General features: G+C 42.1%; 1 long non-coding RNA gene across 1 annotated transcript; it reads left to right on the top strand.

Moving 5' to 3' along the window:
• The first annotated feature begins 2,180 nt into the window (after positions 1-2,180).
• On the top strand, positions 2,181-15,344 carry LOC139063499 (uncharacterized). The gene is made up of 3 exons (XR_011516869.1): positions 2,181-2,759; positions 5,422-5,580; positions 12,611-15,344. It is a non-coding gene; the product is annotated as an uncharacterized lncRNA (long non-coding RNA).
• Positions 15,345-16,895: the final 1,551 nt, after the last annotated feature.

Below are 16,895 nucleotides of genomic sequence, written 5' to 3'. Positions count from 1 at the left end.
CTGCTCCCCCTTCCTGCTTACTCATCTCACCTGCCCTCAGGTATTTATAAGTCAATGGGGCATCAAGTACAGGACACTTAGATCCAATCAGACTCTAACTGGGTGTGTTATTGTCCTGTTTGTTATTGTTTAATCATTACTAGTAACTGTTAGTTATAGTGTCTGAAAAATGTTGATGAAAGGGGGTCGTACTGTTCCGATCACATGTGAGTTATTTATTAGTAGCTCATTTATTGAGGAACAAAACATGTTTGAAAAAGTCACCAGTTAGCCAGCTTTATTAGCCATGTAGTATTTATATGGTAATTCCGTAATTTTTGGTTCTTTTTAAAACACATGAAAGGGTTTTCTTTACCTTGCTGACGTACGTTTCGTTTGCCGACTGCAAAACATCCTCAGAGCTGACGCTGATGGTGGCGTCACTTCCTACTCCGTTTATCCGCGGGCAGCAGAGGACGCTGTCGCCCTCTGCTGCCCGCTCTCCCCTCTCCGATGATGCAGTCCCATGCGTGATCCAATGAGTAAACTCCATCGTCCCTGTTCATGGTCCCACATCCACGTCTCTTTATCTCTATAGCTTCTCTTATCCATCTTTTGTATTTTTGTTGTTCGGTGTTTATGATCCGTGTGTTGTCCCAGTCCATTACATGGTTTTCTCTTGTGCAATGATCTGTTACGGCTGACTTCTTTATTGTGCTTTCTGCTTCTTCTTTTGCTGCTCTTGTGTGTCTTCGACTTGTTTCTCTCGTTCCCCCTGTGTTCTATTGTTCGTGTGTTGAGTTGGCGTCCGGTTTCTCCTATGTATGTTTTATTGCAGAGTTTGCATGGGATTTGGTAAACGACTCCACATTTAAGTCCAGCTGGTATCTTGACTTTTGGGTGTACTAGTCTGTTTCTAACTGTTGTGTATGGTTTTGTTGGTGTGTTTATGTTGTGTTTTTTCATTGTTGCTCTTACTTTTTTGGTTATGCCTTTGATGTATGGTGTCATGCTGGGCTGCAGCTTTTTGACCCACGACATGCAGAATCATGCACGGAGACAAAGGTAAGTAAAAAAGGTTTATTATAATGTACGAAGGAGATGATGGTCCGAGATCCGATGGTTCCGGTGGAGTTCTAGAACAGAGACTGGAGTGAGTATATGCAGGTTTGACCGTGAAAGAAATGAGTTTGTAGCTTACAGTTTCCTGGTTGTTGGTAAGGCTTAGAGGGGTAGGCAAGTCACGGCTGGCTGAGCTGGTAGAGCGAGAGTCAGGTGAGGCTGGGAGCTGAGTACCAGAGTTGGGGTTGTCCGAGTTGGCAGGTGGGGATTGGAGAGCAGGCGGTCAGGGGTGAGCGACGGGACTGGCAGACAGGGTTGGAATCCGGTGAGTTTTCTTGCAGCTGATGGAGGCTTGGTTGGTGGAGGAGAAGTTTCCTGAGGAGGTCGGAGGAGAACTGGACAGGTAATCTCAGGAAGGCAAGATACACAAAATAACAAGTTTTCAGACATAAGCTAGGTGCTGGCAAAGTTCTACCCAATGCTGAGTATCATCCGGTACTGATGAGTTGTCCCAACGCTCCTTAAATCCCCTGACCACTGATGAACAGATAGGTAGCAGCTGCTCTCCAGCTGCTCTCCAGACACACCCACCTGCACACAGAAGACTCAGCACAACACAGTTAGACTCAGCAAAAACCATGACATATGGCAGGGATGTCACTGGTTCTGGTTCTTTGCTTTGGTTGTTCTTTTATTTCTGTTGTTGTTTGTTGTTTTCGTTTGTTTATTGCCCATGTCGGGTATCTGCAGGTCTTTAAAGCGTGTTGTATGTGTTTGTCCTCTTGTTTACGGTCTCTTTCTTCTGTTATCATGTTTGCTCGGTGATATAATGTTCTGATTACTGACATGTTGTGTATGGTGGGGTGTTCTGATGTCCATAATAAATATTGGTCTGTGTGTGTTGGTTTCCTGTATGTGTTTATGTTTAGGGTCCCGTCGGTCTGCCTGGTGATTTTCATGTCCATAAATGCTATGCTGCCTTCTGTTGTGAACTTTATGTTGCCTGTGTCGTCAATGTTATTCAAGTGTTGTGTTAGTGTTTCTGTTTGTCGTTTTGGTATGATTTCCAGTATGTCGTCTACGTAGCGTTTCCATAGTTTTATTTAGCAGTTTGGGGGGGGGGGGGGGGGACAGTGGCTATAGCTTTTTGTTCCAGGTCCTCCATGAAAAACTGGCACAGGGTGGCTGATTATGGGTTACCCATGGCGAACCCTCCCAGTTGTTTGTATATTGTGTTGTCATATGTGAAGTAAGTGGAGTTAGCTACCAGTCCTATCAGTTGTGCTATGTCATCTGCTGTGAGGTTTGTTCTTTTGTGTAAAGTTTTGTCCTGTCTGAATCTGTTAACTATTATGTCTATGGTTTTTTGGGTTGGTGTGTTTGTGAACAGGGATGTGACGTCATGTGCGATGAGTGTGTCGTCTTCTGTTGTAAACTTTTTAAATTCTTTTGCCAGTTCTATACTATTTTTGCAATGTTGATCTGTATTACCTAATAACGGGCTGATGATTTTGCTGATTTCTCTTGCCATGTTGTATGTTGGTGTACCTATGCTGTCTACTATTGGTCTAAGTGGGGTGTTTTGTTTGTGTATTTTTGGAGTTCCGTAGACTGCATCATCGGAGAGGGGAGATCGGGCAGCAGAGGGCGACAACGCCACCATCAGCGTCAGCTCTGAGGATGTTTTGCAGTCGGCAAACGAAACGTACGTCAGCAAGGTAAAGAAAAACCTTAACTGTGTTTTAAAAAGAACCAAAAATGGAATTAGAAACTAAACACAGTAAGAACACACCAAAGATGTAGTATTTATGAAAAAACCATAAGTCAAATGAAAACCCATCAAGCCCAATTACTAAATCCATTTATGACAACAGTTAGTGTTATCAGTAGTAATTTGAAAGTTCACAGAAAGCACAAAGCACTATTTAATCTTCATAGCCTCCATAAGAGCCATAAAACTCACTGAACCTTATGAAAGGCTGTTGTAAAATTAAAAAAGAGATATCAAAATGAACATTTTAAAAATCATTATAATTATGGGAAAGTATAGAGTAAATGTAAATGTTGAACTGTGCTATAAAAAGCTTAGAAAACTATATGAAGAGCATGTTTAAGGTTATAATAGTTGATAGTGTGTGTTTGATTTTTAGGTTCTGGTTTAATTGTTTCACTATCTGTTATCTACTTTTTAAACCTGAAAAGAGAAGTCACTGTGGCACAACATGCTTCAAATGCACAAAACAACTGGGATGATGACAAATATTTCAGGATTTAAAAAAAGAGAGTCAAAGACACAATTTATATTGCTTTAAAATATCATTGCTGTTAAGTAAACATGCAATAAAGTGAAGGCTCAAGGTCAGCCTTGCAATCTGCTCATTAAAACTGGGCTACCTAATAGCCCAGCTGAGGACCATAAAGTGCTTTTAGCTCTGGAACAACTTCAGATCTCTTTTGTCTGACTTTTTCTAAAACTACAGCAAGTACAGTTGTCCTCGGTATGTGTTGGACCATCTAAAAAATTCAAAATGGAATGGTCCTCTTCAAGATGTCACACCGTGTCCTGTCTCCCCGTTTGGTTCAGCCATGTGTCTCTGTTAACTGTTCCCACCTGTCTCTCGTTTTCCAATCACCCAAGCTCCCAGCCCTCTTGTATTTAAACCCCTTCAGTTCTGTGTCTCGTGTTGGATCATTGTTTCTATGTCAGTGTGTTCCTGATTAAAATCCCTGTTTCAATGTTCCTGCCTGCCTGCCTGCCTGCCTCCTTCTTCTTCACCCGCGTGTGGATCCTCACCTCCGTCTCACTCACCAGCACGCCTGACACAAGATGTCACATGTTGAGGTTATAATAACTGAAAAAGAAGCCACTTAGCTCTTACATAATTTAATGCAAATCAGTAGTTTTATTTATTTCTTTTACTTTAGTGAGGAAGAACTATGAAATCTGAAAAATGTGCTGAGAAAATGGAACACACACCCAGAGCTCTACATGTGTCAAGCCACTGGATATAAACTGAAATCAAGCTGATAACGCAGACTGAGTGCAATAAAAATGTATTCATACATTTACACAGGTAACATTCCCTTTTACAAGTGAAAAATATTTTGAAACATTTCAGGATATATTCAAGCCATTCGAAGTTTGTCTCTAGTGTCTTCAAACCACTTCAAAAATGTATGTGAAAATGTTTTTTAAGCCTTAATATTGATGTGACATTAAAGCTACAATAGCAAATCTGCAAAACAAGCCAGGTTGCCACATTTTTTCATGCCTTCTAACAAAGTTCTAACATAGTACAGCTATAAATATATTGTGGAGATTTTTAAAAAGTGAAATAGTTTTTTCGCTTTTGTCTAGAAACCTCCACCAATAACATCTTGTCTGTTTCGCTGAACCACCGCACTACAAATCCTCGGGTCCTCATTTAATAACGCAACCCTGCATTTAGCAACAAAACGCACTGGTGTGAGATTCACTGCTCAATAAAATCAGAGAAAGAGAAACAGCCGACTGCTACCACTGCAAACTACCAGAGTCGCAAAAAGAAAAACACCATTTGAAGTCACAAACGCTCCTTCTCTCTCAATGCGAGTTCCGGTATCCGGTGGACATGACATGAGAATAAAACCGACAGGATTGGTGAGAGCTCCATGACCGTGTTTCTGTTTTAATCTAGCTTGTGGTGCAGATTTGCTATAGCTGCATCAACCATAGCATGTTATTTGATGGCAGAATAGAAAATTGTGCAATAACTGCTGAAAAATCTGGAGACTGGAGCTGTTTCAGGATTATAGTTATGAAGCCTACTTTTGTTTTCTCAGCTTTTAGACAGGCCGCTAATTTATCAATCTTGATGAATATACAACCAGCTTGAACTCTGAGGTGAGTGCTCTGTTACATGTGTAAAATATTCAGAATTTTCTAAACTGGACATGGAACATGTTTGGCAAACAGAGAAAACTCATGCCTAAGACCCAGCTCACACAGCATGATTTTTATATTGTCAGAAGATTTTGAAAACATGAGAGAATCCACACATGGTGATAGAAAAACCCTGGATTTACCCATTTTGGTCCTGCAGTTTCCAGCCACAAAGCTGAAACTACATACTGCACACAAAATCTTGCAAACTCTCTCAAGATCAAATGTGACTTTGAAGTAAACAAACATGGCACTGAAGGAACATACAGTGTGCCTCGGTCACCCAACTTTCTGATTGGCTACATATCACATTTAACAGGCTGCATGCTTGTTTGTCCTTGAATTCAGACCAGCAGTCCCAATGTCTTTCCAAGCAGCCCAGAGCACTCTTAACACACCACACACAGAAGGGATATTTGATAACCAGGTTAAAATATAAAACACGTGCTCTTTTCCAGATTGCAAGCTAGAAAAAGAGAAGAAACAAGGAGTGTGCATGAAGGTGCGTGCCGATGAGCAGGGCAGGCGATTGCTTTGGGGTCCCTAGGCCACCAGGGGTCGGACCAAAGGTGTTGGATGCATGAAAGTGGTCCCCGAGCCATGACAGCAGTGAGACGGTGAGACACATGGGTGGCACCAGGTAGTAGCTAGGGGTTGCTAAAGCAACAGCAAGTTTAATTCAATTCAATTCAAGTTTATTTATAAAGCGCCAAATCACGACAAGAGTCGTCTCAAGGCACTTCACATAATAAACATTCCAATTCAGGTCAGTTCATTAAGCCAATCAAAAATAATGTTTCCTATTTAAGGAACCCAGCAAATTGCATCAAGTCACTGACTAGTGTCAGTGACTTTACAGCAATCCTCATACCAAGCAAGCATAAAGCGACAGTGGAGAGGAAAACTCCCTTTTAAACAGGAAGAAACCTCCAGAGAATCCTGGCTCAGTATAAGCAGCCATCCTCCACGACTCACTGGGGATGGAGAAGACAGAGCACACACACACACACACACACACACACACACACACACACATGCACACACACACACACACACACGCACATGCACACACACACACACACACACACACACACACACACACGCACACACACAAAGACAAAGTAATATGTCTATAGTTATATTGTGGGAGAAATCTCATGGAGAAAGAACCTAGGCTGGGATTTGAACCCAGGACCATCTTGCTGCAAGGCAACAAAGCTAGCCACTGCAGCACTATGCAACCCTGTGCTTCAACTTGTATAAATGTTTTAAAATTCCCACTAAATCTCCATTGAAAGCTGTCCTGGGCTGTTGCCCCCACCCCCACCCCCACCCCCGTGCAGTTGTAGCACTGCTCACCATTATTTCCAAGCAAATTAATGCTGAAATGACACACACTGCTAGAATTGACAGTGTGTGTCAGTACATGCAGATGGATAATAAAACTGTTACATGAGCTCATATAAAGTGCTGCCTGGGAGGAATAAACAAACTTTCATTCTACTGAAGCAGGTGCAATAAACCAAAAGTGAGACTGGGGTAAAAGTCAACCCCTTTGACGATACTGCAAGATTTGGAGAATTAAATGTAAAATGGAAAACTACACACTCACACACACACACACACACACACACACACACACACACACACACACACACAAATATCAATTTGTATAAATACAATGGGGAAAACAAGTGTTTGACACATCAGCTTTTTATCAGTAAGGGTATTTCTAAGTGGGCTATTGACACAAAATCTGCACCAGATGTTGCCATCAGGCCAAATATTGAATTCATAGAAAGAATCAGAACATTTATGTAAACAAGATGAGTCATAATAAATAAAGTGAAATGACACCGGAAATAAGTATTGAACACACTTTATTTAATACTTAGTAGAAAAGCTTTTGTTGGTAATTACAGATGCTTTGACGTCTCTTGTATGGAGAGACCAGTCGTCTACGTTGGTCAGGGGTGGTTCTGGTTCATTTTTCCACAAAAACAAACAAACAAATCTTGTTTGCAACCAATGGCCCACATTGGTGGGAGTATTTTGGAGTATGGTATCTCGTAGAAAATGTTGATTCTGAAAGGAAACTAAAGGTTTCTGACAAATATGGTGTGGTGCATTCCTTTATGCTGAGCACTGTATGTATATATTTCCACCAGACCTGATGTTTTACAGCACTAAAAAGACCCAGATGTTTCTTGAAGAAGAAGAAGAAGAAGAAGAAGAAGAAGAAGAAGAAAATATATTTATTACATTTCTATAGCGCCTCTCAAGATAAAAATCACGAGGCGCGTCACAAAAACGAAAAATATAAAAATTGTAAAAATATAAAAAAGCATTTCGAAAATGTTTAAAAATATATTTCAAATGAGCAAGAATAAGCGATTGCGATTTAAAAGAAAAAATGTTAAGAAAGAGAGAGAGTGAACAGGAAAGAGGGGAACCAGTGGATCCTGAGGAAGGTGGAATAGGTGGGGAGAGCAGAATAAAGAGAGAGAGGTGAAGAAGGTCATACAAAAGCCAGCTTGAACAAGTGAGTCTTCAGCTGCTTTTTAAAGGAGACCACTGAGTCCACTGATCTCAGGCTCAGGGGGAGAGAGGTCCAGAGTCTGGGGGCCACAGCAGCAGATGATCTGTCACCTTTGACCTTTAGCCTGGTGCTGCACAACCAGTAGGCGTTGATCACTGGACCTCAGGGACCTGCTGGGGGTGTAGGGACTAAGAAGATCACCAATGTAAGATGGTGCTTGTCCATGTAAGGCCCTATAGACCAGAGCCAGGATCTTGAAATGAACCCTGAAGTTGACTGGCAGCCAGTGAAGCTGGAGGAGAAGCGGGGGGATGTGGGTGTGTTTGGAGGACTTGGTCAGAAGCCGAGCACAGGCATTCTGAACCACCTGTAGACGGTTCAGAGAGGTTCTGCTCAGACACGTGAAAAGAGAGTTACAGTAGTCTAAGCGTGAGGAGATGAAGGTGTGGAGAACTGTCTCAAGTTCAGAGCGGGACAGAATGGGACTCAGCTTAGCAACGTTCCTGAGATGGAAGAAGGAAGAGCCAACAAGAGAACTGACATGAGAATCCAGGGTGAGAGCTGGGTCAAAGGTCATGCCAAGATTCCTGACAGAAGGTTTGGTGTGGGAAGCAAGCTGACCGAGAGAGTCTCTGACTTTGGGAACCAGCTTGTCTGGGGCACAGATGAGGATCTCAGTCTTATCTTCATTCAGCTGAAGAAAGCTCCCACCATCCAGGTTTTGATAGAGTCTAAGCAGTTGTGTAACAGCTGCAGCTTAGACATCTCATGGGGCTTAAAGGAGATGTACAGTTGGATGTCATCTGCATAAAGATGGTAGGAGATTCCTTTGAAGGAGCTCAGGATGTGCTGAAGAGGAAGCAGATAGAGGAGGAAGAGCAGAGGCCCCAGCACAGAACCTTGTGGGACACCATGGGTAAGAGAGGTGGTGGAGGACCTAAACAGAAAAGGAGTGCAACAACAGCCAGGTGAAGTAAACACACAGGAAATGGAGCTCAACACAACCAGTTTTCATTGTCCAACATTTAGCCACTGGAATGTAAAGAGTGTTTTATATACCCAAACTGTTGCGATTAGAGGTGTGTGTAGGCCAGAATTTCATCATGCTCCAGCAGAGTTTATGCGATCTGTGAGAATCATGCTTGTGGGTCAGTGGTGCTTAACATCAATTTATCTTCTCTTTCTGCAGTAAACATCAGAATGTTCTCTGTAAAAAAAAAGTGTACATAGCAAAGACATTTTACTTGATATTTTGTGTTTTACTTTATCATTTATATTTTGTTTTGTTTCTATTGATAATCCTCTACCTATTAATTTCCACTGTACTGATAAAATGTTCCAGTAACTAAAATCATATCCATCTCAAAATGTAAGGGGCAATCATCGACATATTCTGGACAATTTGTATCCATAGGCTCAAATCATAAGTTTTTGTGCCCAAATGGGATGTTACCACCACCGCCATTTTGACTGTGTCACAGGCCCCGCCACGCCCAGACAATCCAAAAATGGGAAAAGAGGTGGAGCTAAGTGTGGGGCTGTTATGTTTGGAACAGGGTTGGAACAAATGAACCAGTGTAGCTACTAGCTAACTTGACTAACCCAAGAAGCTAAGAAGGGCTCCTTGGACTGGCTGTAGACATGCTAATCACCTGTGGAGATCTAATATGGACTGGGACTGTTAAATCACAAGCAGAGCGGAGCCTCAGACCGCTGCAATTATAATCGGGCGCTGTGGCCTTTTACATCAGCTACGGTCGGAGATAAGCAGGACATTAGCTACATGCTAACCCAAAGCTAACAGAGTTTTCCCTGCCGTTTTCAGCAAGACAAACGTGGTAGAGCCACTCCAAAGTAAAGGCACCTCTGGCCTGCTTAGTAATGAAATCATAACTAGGTAAGCTGACCAAGGATATTGGGCTTTGTTGGTCTACTGCGATGAAAGATCCATGAGTCCACCATTGTTGATGGTCCCTTCTCCGGGAGCCGGAGATCAGTGGGACATTAGCTACATACTAACCTGAAGTTAACAGAGGTTTTTTTTTTCCACATGCAAGATACTAATTGCCTTAAATTGTTTCATTTCATCAATGAACTTATCAGAAATCCTGTAATGACGAGTAACAATAGTCATTGGAATTGGTGACTTTCTCTCACATCTTTCACAATAGGTGTGTTTTGCTGGTGGTGGTCGGAGTGATCAGTGGCACCAAATGTGTGGCGTTGTTCTTAGCAGTAGTAGTAATAGTAGTAGTAGTAGTAGTAGTAGTAGTAGCAGTAGTAGTAGTAGTAGTAGTAGTAGTAGTAGTAGTAGTATATCTGCTAAATAAAATATATAAATAAAAATCCTGAGCAGTGCTTCTTAATGTGAGGTTAGAAACAAAGTTCCTTCAAGGTTCAAAGTATTATAGTTTAAGTGTTAAAGCTGAGCAGATTGAAGAGTGTTTTGCAGCTCACAACCACACCCATCAGCTGTGTGAGACTGTAAATAAAACACACATCACTTTCAGAAGGTGAAACATTGAGCAACTGGAGGCCAGCAAACAGTAAACAGCCTACTGGTGTTTGTGCAAATAGCTCTTCCTTGCTCTTTGCTCTCATCCACTTTCTGACAGCTCAGCTCACTATTCAGCCCTGAGGTCCAATGCAACCACACACAACAAGCCTCTCCATGAAGCATATCCTCTCTCAGCAGAGTGGGTGCTGAAACCAGATGTCCCATGGAGGATGGCTGTATGAACCCAGTGTGGGCGCAGCGCACAAATACTGAACATTTAGTTCTTTTTAGGCAAAGCGCTGCTCTGACCTTGAGTCACCTTACATTGTTGATAAGGTGTGAAGAAAATGTCTTGTTCTGTAAGCCAGCACCTGATAAGAATACCAACTTTCTTCATGTTTTGCTTTTGCTCACTCATGTGCTACATTTGCCTTCTCTAGAAGGATCTGAGTGCTGAGTGGTGAGATTCAAGCTACACAAAGGACTAAAAGGAGACGTCCTAGCTGAAAACATTCAGGAAAACCCAAGAAGGTTGGTGGTGAGATTTGACAGGCTTGAAAAACTCAAAGATAAATGCCATTCTCAGACAATATTCCAATAAACATCATTTATCTGATGAAATTTGGTGTAGTAAATGTCCTTTTGATATAAAAGAAACCAAAGACATTGTTGGAAAAATGTGAAACAGGTGACAATCTATATAGTATACAAGGTAGTAAACACCTTAGTTGTATATAGGGATTATAACAATAATACAAGTGTCACTTGTCACACTGTGGGCATTCACCAACCTGATTAAATTGTCTGTTAACACAACTATGTATGTATGTATGTAACCAGCCAATCAGTGCAGCAGGTGTGGTGAAGAGGACCTGCTGAGGTTCAAATTGAGCTGCTGTTGTGTGAACGAAAATGTTGTGTTGATGTCAGAAGAGAGTGGGCCAGGGCCTGAAGCTGTTAAGGATCACCAGACCAGAAGAAAATGTTTCCTGGTCTGATGAGTCTGGATCTCAGCTGCAACATTCAGATGATTGGGTCAGAATCAGGGTTCACCACCATGAAAACATGGATCCATCCTGCCTTGTATCGATGCTTCAGACTGCTGCTGGTGGTGTAATGGTGCGGGGGAGATGTTCTGGTCTCACTTTGGACCCCTTAGTACCACCTGAGCCTGGTTTAAACACCACAGCCTACCTGAGTATTGTTGCTGACCATGTCCATCCCTTTATGACCACATGGACCCATCTTCTGATGGCATCTTCCAGCAGGATAAAGCACCATGTCACAAAGGTCAGAGCATCTCTAACTGGTTTATAGAACATAACGATGACACTACAACAACCTCCAGATCCAAATCCAATGCAGAAACTTTGAGATGTGGTGGAAGAGGAGATTCCCATCATGGATGTAACTGTGTGATGATGTCATGTTAATATGGACCAGAACCTCTGAGGAGCATTTCCAGGGGTGGCAGTAGGTCAGGAGGTAGAGCAGTTTGTCCAGGAATTGAAGGTTTGTAAGATCTATTCCAGTTCCTTGCAGAGAAATCTGCTGTTGTGTCCTTGATTAAGACACTTAATCCTCTTTGACCGCTGGTGGTGGTCAGAGGGACCAGTGGCACCAGTGCTCTGCAGCATCGCCTCTGTCAGTATGCCCCAGAGCAGCTTAGGCTATATTGTAGCTCATCACCATCAGTGTGTGAATGGATGAATTATACACTGTATAAAGCACTTTAGAGTCCTCTGACTTTGAAAGTCTGTATACAAGTACGGGTCATTTATCATAGATTTTGAATTTCAAAAAATTAAGACAATTCTGAAGGCAGAAATGGGTCCAAATAGAAACCAGTATGGTGTCTCTAATAAAATGTCCAGTAGGTATGTGTTTCCAAGGCTCAGGTGGTTGGATGTAGATATTTGAAATAATTTTTCATGAATTCTGTATAATGATTAAATTCCTTTGCATTAAATGTTCTAAGAGCTGAAGATGCTGGAACTGAAACCTCAAAATACTTCCCTCTGTGGTTTTGGTGATTGCTAGTCCTGTTGTGTGCTGTTCTTAGAGCAAACATTGTCATGAATACATGATGCCAGGTGGTCTGATACCACAGGAATTTCAAATGTTTATAGTGCAAATCAAACCTCAGTTTTTCACATTATATTATTAAAGGTTCAGGGAGAGTTTAACTCACATGGAAATGGTGATACATATGAAAGCTGTTAAAGCTGTCAGTGTGCAGTAATGATCACAGTCTGCAGCAACACGTCATGAAAAAAACATAAGTTCACATCAGTTATTATTTTTTGCAACTCCACCTCTCCAATTACACATTTGAGTGTGTCTGTTCAAAAAATGGGAGTTAAACCCATCTCAAACGTCATCACATGAGATGGAAATTAATGTATTAGAATTTCCTTTTGCCAATCACAAAGATATTTTAGACCAGGGGTGTCGAACTCAAGTTCACAAAGGGCCAAAATGAGAAACTGGGACGAAGTCGCGGGCCAAACTCTATATTTTTTAAAAAGTGATGGTAAATGTGCACATTTTACTTTATCTACAGATATGATCGGTTGTACCTTTTCATTTGGAAACAAACTTATTTTTGCAGCCAAGCCCTATGTGGAGTCCTCCCTGCTTCCGGCTCCGGCGCCTCCGCCTGCCCGCTTCCTCGATGGTGAGCCAATCTACACCGTCCGGTGCATCCTAGACACCCATCGCAGAGGTCGGGGGTGGCAATACCTCGTGGACTGGGTGGACTACAGCCCCGAGGAACGCTCCTGGGAACCGGCCCGCTCCATCCTGGACCCTGCCCTTATCTCGGACCTCTGGGACCGCCGGGGCCGCCCTGGGACTTCAGGAGCCGTCCCTGGATGGGGGGGTCCTGTCAGAACCCAAGTTCCCAGGCCAGCCTCTCCCAGCTAGCCAGCCTCCACTAAGGACCACAACTCCCAGCATGACCCTCGCGGGGATTCCCTCCACGTCGCACCTACGTCACAAACCGCAGCTATAAACGGAAGTCGCTTTTCCAGCTCACCACTCAGTCATCGTTTCTTCAGATTCATGATCAGAGTTTCCAACCTACCGATCCATCCCACGAACTATCAGCTCATAGTAAGTTACTTACTTCTGGAAAGCACGGCATTTCCGTGTCACTTCGTTGACGCTCGAACGCTCCTAGATTAAAGCGTGAGCCGGCGTTTCACCGACGCTCTCACTTCCGCGTCTGTGAAACCACGCTCCCTACAAACTCAACTCCCGAATCCAGCCGACCAGTCTGACATAACCCACCATGCCTGCTGGTGGTGGTCAGATGGGCCGCTGGTGCCAGTGTTTGCCAGGCCTTGCCTCTGTCAGTGTACCTCAGGGCAGCTGTGGGTACATCATAGCTCATTCCCACCAGAGTGTGGATGGGTGAATGACTGTGTTGTGAAGCACCTTGGGGGGGGGGGTGTGTGTAGAATCCTAAGAAGGTGCTATACACATAAAGACCATTTAACATTTACTTGTTTAATGAATGCATTTGCATTGGTCTTTTGTAGGAATAAATGCCTTGTAAGTTGTACCCAGCAGGGAGCTTGGATGCACCTGAATCAAGGGGCATAATTCAGCTGGAGGAGAAAGTAGCTTCAGATGTCAGGATCTGGAGTCTTGTTTCCTGATATTTGGACATCTGACCTCACATTAGATAACAGAAACCAGACTCTATGACAGACTCTGATTGCTTTCCAACGTTGATGTTTTATCTCCACAAATAACGCAAGCCTGAAGGAGTTCTGCCATGTGCTGGAGTTGCTAATGCTAACAGTTAGCTTCCAGAAGCCGAAACGTTCTCTGCCGTTTCCTGGACGTTAAACCAACAACAGCTTTCCCTGTCATGATTCAAGATGGGTGAGTCCATGAATGTTAAGTGACTGTGTGATGTAGATCTCAGGCTTTTCTATTCCTAGAGTTTACCCGTCAATTTTCTATCACAAGCTAATGCAGGAGGTAGGTGTAGGAGACTATTTTCATGTTCAGCCTGCAGCAGAAAAAAATCATTAAAAAATGTTTTTTCAGTCTTCCACACCTTTAAAGGTGCAGTAAGAAGTAAGAATGAAGTAAGAACGACAAAGTGCTCAGATTTGTGTAGGCTCCTACTGCAGTCCATGTTCAAAATCAAAGAGTGAGTCTCTCACCGTTGTTCCATGAGTTTCATGCTGTTGCCAGCTACGGATCAGCAGCAGAAGATTCTAGATGAAGAGTGAGGAAGAGTCAAACACAGCAAGTTTCTGGGTAAATAAATGAATTTAACTGTGACATTAAATTGTTGGGAACTGAAAAAGTAGCTTGAGATATTTTAGAGCTGACTGTTTCTAATTCACCATTAGCATTGTTAGCTCAGCATTAGACTATGGCCTTCTTCAATGGCCTATAGAGGAAAACAAAAAGATGCCGTGGCTACTTAGGGGTACGAGAAATACTTTTAGCGTCACTCCTGTTACTGCCTTAGGATCTTTACACAACTCTGGTGTTTTTGCTGGCCTATGTTAAATTACAAATGTGGATGCAACAGCAGTTGCAACAGTGATGTTGCTCTTTGTTTGTTTTTGTTTTTAAGGCGAATAACTGACAACCCCTCACAGTCAGCTGAGAAGACAATCTGTTCAATGTTACCTTCCTTCCAACATGATTGAGACATGAGATTGTTTTGTGATTATTTCACTGTATAATTTTTGCATATTGTACCCTGAACTTTGTGCATTATCTTAACGACAACATGCTCTAGCCTGGTTTGCATTGAGGTTTGAGACTTGTTACCAAAAGACTCCCGCGTTGCCTGGTCTGACTTGATTGCTGCAGACTGAGGAACTTTTATATTTGAGTTAATAAAACAATTTTAAGTCTGCTGTCTCCATATTTGTAGACCCACATTCATCAAAAATTCATTATTGTTGGTGCCAAAGTTTGCAGAGTTTGAAAACAGGGCATTTAAATATGCTGCTGATCCTGACAGGAACTGCTTGCAAAGCGACGCCTCACTCCCACTAGTCTGAGGAAAGGTTGTCTTGTACAAAGCAAAAAAGGCTGAGTTTGAATCTAAAGTATCCCTTTAAAGGTCTAACAGAAACACTAAAGAGAAAAATCAGAATCTGCCTTTTGTTTTACAGTTTCCCACAATTAGATTTCAACCAGATGTGTTTACATTTCAACTCTGCACCTGCTACTAAATGATTGTGAGCTGATTTTGGGAAACAAATGCTAAAGACAGTGTGAAGTCTGAACCTTTGGCTCTAAATTTTGTGCAAGTTATAACTATTTTTCCCTCATTTACTTTAACCCTCTCAGGCTCAAAACAAGTTTGACAAAAGGACAAAAAACTAAGTCCTTCAGGGGTACTTCTGAGTTAAAAAATGCTCATGAAGTACGTATGTGGAGTAACCAGGTTGGTAGATTTTAACGTAGCAAATCTGCAACGCCTGCCTCCAGAGGGTTAACACATCCAGTAATCCTTCCATCCAATCAGTTTTTGATATCTCCTGTTCGGGATTATGGGGCTGCTGAAGCTGGTTCCAGTTATTACTGGGCACAAGGACAAACTGTACTAACTCTGTAGCCTTCCTCAAAGCTCTGCTGATGTTGGTGGCGTTACTTCCTTTTCTGTTTATCTGCTGGCAGTAGAGGACGATATCACCCTCTGCTGCCCACGCCCTCCTGACAAGGTCCCATGGGTGATCAGATGTGTAAACTCCGTTCATGGTCCTGGGTCCATGTCTCTCTATTTCTGTTGCTTCCTTAATCTATCTTTTGTATTTTTGTTGCTCTGTGTTTGTGATCCATTTGCTGTCCCAGTCCATTCTATGATTTTCCCTTGTGCAGCAGTCTGTTACGGCACAACATCGTCCACTGCTGTCTGCAGATAAACAAAGAAGGAAGTAATGCCTCCAACATCAACAGTGCTCTAAGGAAGGCCACAGTGTTAGCTGAAACTTGATAGCAAATAATAAGGTAAAAACAAATCTACTACGGTGTGTTTAGAAAAGAATTAAAACAATGGAAGGATTACATAGAACAAATGTACAAATGATGTTCAAAGATCCCCCCTATGCTTTTATTTGGTGTCGGAATGACAATACTGACATGCAGCAGGACTGTTTTTCTCATGGACTGATAGTTAATTTAATTTAGAAATCATGGTTGTGTCAGAGGTAATAAAGAGGGAATACAGATTTTACAAGAAAAGCATTTACTCTTTCCAATTTAATTAAACTTAAATTATTGTCTTTTCCCTTTTTTACAACATTACTTGTACCGATGTCGCAGCAAATGCTGCACAAGAAAAACTGAAGAACGCTGCCAAGCATACACGATGTTTTGTTGTTTTAAGCAGAATAAAAGGAGCCAGAAAGAGATAGGAGAAGCAAGAGGCACAACATTAGTCAATCCTCAAATTATACATGTTCACTCTAGAGTCAAGCAGCTCCACTGTTTACGCTGTCAAGCTTCCAATTTAACTAATGACAGCTGTGTGAATGCAAAGCTGTAAACTGCACATTATCGCATCTCAGCCAGTCAGAGCTGTAAATAACTCTCAGCAACAAGGTCATGCCACCTATGCATCATACAGAAACAAAATTACTCAAAAGTTGTTTTTTTAATAAATATAAAACTGATGGCACCACACAGATGCACCCGTTTTTTTTACTACTAATCTAAAAGTGGATAAATGGTCTGTGTCTCCAGTTGCCATAGTTACCTCTGCACCTGGTGTCTCTTAACTGATGTGTAAAACAGATATCTTCTTATCTTCTTATTAAACAAAGAACCAAGACTAGATCAATAATGTTGGAAATTCCTGCTCTGTTTTTGAATCAAACACATTAAAATGCTTTTGCTGGATACCTGTTCTCCCGAGA

The sequence above is a fragment of the Nothobranchius furzeri genome, chromosome 16, assembly GCF_043380555.1.
Source record: "Nothobranchius furzeri strain GRZ-AD chromosome 16, NfurGRZ-RIMD1, whole genome shotgun sequence".
NCBI lineage: Eukaryota > Metazoa > Chordata > Actinopteri > Cyprinodontiformes > Nothobranchiidae > Nothobranchius > Nothobranchius furzeri.
Note: the sequence above shows the minus strand (reverse complement) of the source record. Positions and strands in the feature narration are given on the sequence as shown.